Here is a 3373-nt window from a genome sequence, read left to right on the forward strand (position 1 = left end):
ATTTGGATGACATTTTCTGTGGTATTGCAAAATAAGAGGTGTGAAATTGAACAGCCCATTTTTCTACATTTTAAAGATTTAGAATTTTTTATTTTATTTTTTACTTTTAATAATATTGTCCACTGCTGCACCTACTGTATAAACACTATAAAAAGATCTTATAACAAAACAAAGAACAATAGTGCCACTAGGTCCTCTTAATTGCTCACAGTGTTTCAGAAACTCCGGTAAACCTTTCAAATTCCATAAACTCTTAATAGTTTACTATAAAGTGCTGTTTTATGAATACAATATAAATAAATAAATACATGAATATAATATATAATACATATACTGTATATATATATATATATATATATATATATATATATATATATATATATATATATATATATATTTCCTGTTTTGGGTCATGCCAGCAACACCATGGGTCAGCTCTGCCCCTTGACCCAGTATAAGACATCCCTGTACAGAATGAAAAAAAGGCAGGAAACACCTGAGACAGATGTTCTTTTCCTGTCCTTGCTATGGGTGTCCATTAAGTTTTTCCTGTGTCTTTTTCCTGCCATTTGGGCTCCTTGGTGGGAGGCCTAATGGCTGAACATAAATCCTGCTGAAAGAGGGTGCTTCTGATGCAGCGCCAGTAGCATAACATGTAGTATCCTGATAGGTATGCGGCCATCCTGGGTCTTCCTTGCTTTTCTTCCCATGCTCTATTCAGGTGGCATGTCTTGCCTGATGACAATGAAAGAAATAGTGTGTGTTCCACCCCCCTTTGTCTGTGGTCCATGCTGGTGGCCCTGAGCATCACAGGCCCCTCCCCAAGCTGCATTCCCAGTCAGCACCAATTAGGGCTGCTCTGACTGGCTGCAGGGGGCTGGAGCTGATGGGTCCTAAAAGGGGGGGCATTTCCAATTGGCTGAGCCAGAGACACACTTGTAATGCCAGTATTAACTTTCTCAACTTATCAACCCAGTGATGTTGCACTCTTGTTGCCAGCCTGTGTCTGTTCTGTCTCCCTCATATTGTTTACACTGCTGGTGAGTGTGGCCTCATGGTTTCTATGTTTTCTCTCTGGATTGCTGCAGTATTTGACACTGGCTTCATGTTTCAGCCCTTCTCTTGCTGTTTACTCCTTTACCACTTCTGTTTTTGCTTCTCAATCTCCCTGACTGCTGGTGAGTGTGATGTGCTGCATCAAGTCAACATCATTTGCAATGGACCTAATTTAGTTCTTCCTCACATCATAACCAATGGGGTACATCTAGCTGTAGACAGTTCTAGTTGCAGGAAGCAGATATAGAGTACCTGTTGGGCTTGTGGAACAAACCCCATACCATCTAAACTGATTTTTGAAGCCTGATTTAAAGAGACAGCTCTAGGCAAAGAAGTTATTATTGAGGGTATCAAGTACTACATCGAAGTGGCAGTGGGAGAAGGTTTGTAAAGTTTTTTGCCAACTTGCTCAAGCAAAAAGTCATAAGCACAGTTAAGAGCACAAGAAGAAGGTTTGACAGAGCCTGGGATCTTTAGTAATGATCCAGATATTGATTCTGGAGAGCATAAGAATGGAAGAAAGTACTACCCAAATGTAAAGTGGGAGCTTCCCAAATTCCCTATGATGATGCCATAAATTAAGGTGATTTTAGAAGAAGAATGGGTTAAACCAGATAGAAAGCTGACTATTCAGAACAGGGTGAATAAATTACATCCAATAGATCCTTTGGCCTGGAGTTTTTGAAGGCACCTCTGAAAGTGTGCACCTCTTTGCATGCATGGAAAGACCTGTTACTCTCCCTTTGGGTAGTCAGTCTTCTTTAAAGTGGTTGTAAAGGTACATTTTATTTCCTAAATAGCTTCATTTACCTTTGTGCAGTCCTCCTTCACTTACCTCATCCTTCGATTTTGCTTTTAAATGTCCTTATTTCTTCTGAGAAATCCTCACTTCCTGTTCTTCTGTCTTTAACTCCACTCAGTAATGCAAGGCTTTCTCCCTGGTGTTGAGTGTCGTGCTCGCCCCCTCCCTTGGACACAGAAGAGTCAGGACGCTATCTACATTGCAGATAGAGAAAGGAGCTGTGTGTTAGTGGGTGTCCTGACTCTTCTGTAGTCCAAGGGTGGGGGCGATAACAACACTCCACACCAGGGAGAAAGCCTCCCATTACTGTGTGGAGTTACAGACAGAAGAACAGGAAGTGAGGATTTCTCTGAAGAAATAAGGACATTTAAAAGCAAAATCGAAGGACGAGGTAAGTGAAGGAGGACTGCGCCCAGGTAAAGGAAGCTATTTAGGGATATTTTTTACCTTTACAACCCCTTTCAAGATGCTATAAAAAGAAGAAGAACCGATTGAGACCTTAAAATGTTTTTTCCACAGCCACAGCTGCCTGTAGGTCCATAGTTACTTTCAATTCAGTTGACAGAGCCATGAGGGTATTCTCATCTAAGGTTGAGTTGGCCCTTAAATCAAGGCTGCATGAGGATTCAGTGAGCTTGAGTGTGGAAGGTCTGAAGCTTTTTGTATATGTATTCTTTGCTGAAGCAGTGGTACAATTGGTTAGGTTTACAGCTAGGATTATAATGCACTCAGTCACAGCCAGATCTCTATGGCTAAAACATTGGCCTGCGGACTTGGTCTCAAAACAAAAGCGAATTCCTGATATGAATCTCATGGTGACCCAGTGCAATTGTCAAGTGCCCATTTGTTCTAGTCTTTTTTGTCCACAGGCTCTGGCCCAGGTTGCCCAGACATGAGACATCTGGTTGGTCTGCCATTTTCCACCAACTGCTCTGATTCTCCAGTCTTTGTTGAAGATCTTGGTAGAGGAGAAGTCAGCAATAGTGATTGCTCCATCCTGGCCAAGGAAGCCGTAGTTCTCCCTCCCTGTGTCACTGGAGACATGTTTTCCTATCAGACTTCCTCAAGCCTGGGAAATTATGCTGCAGGATGGCCAGACTCATCCAAACCTAGCCCACCTGGCCACCCTACTTTCAGCCAGAAAGGTTTCTACAAAGTTAACATACCATCAAGCAGAAGTTTGAAACCATTCCTTCCCAATATATGATTTATTTTAGTCTCCTGCAGTGGCGAATGTGCTTTGTTTTCTCTATACGGGTGTGAACTATAACACTCTTAAGGTGCGGGTATTGGCAGTATCAGTCCTAACAGATACAGTACATTCTGGTATAGAGTGTCTCTAGTGATCCAGTTTCTGAAGGTGGTCATCAAGATTCATCCTCCTATACATCAATTCCTTCCTAAGTGCGATATTTGATTCCTTCTGAGAAGGTTTTTGGAATCAACCTTCTTTCCATATTCAGAAAGTTCTATGTGGTACCTCACTCTGAAGATAGTTTTAGTTTCAGCAAGGTG

This window comes from Rana temporaria, chromosome 2 (genome assembly GCF_905171775.1).
Source record: "Rana temporaria chromosome 2, aRanTem1.1, whole genome shotgun sequence".
Lineage (NCBI taxonomy): Eukaryota > Metazoa > Chordata > Amphibia > Anura > Ranidae > Rana > Rana temporaria.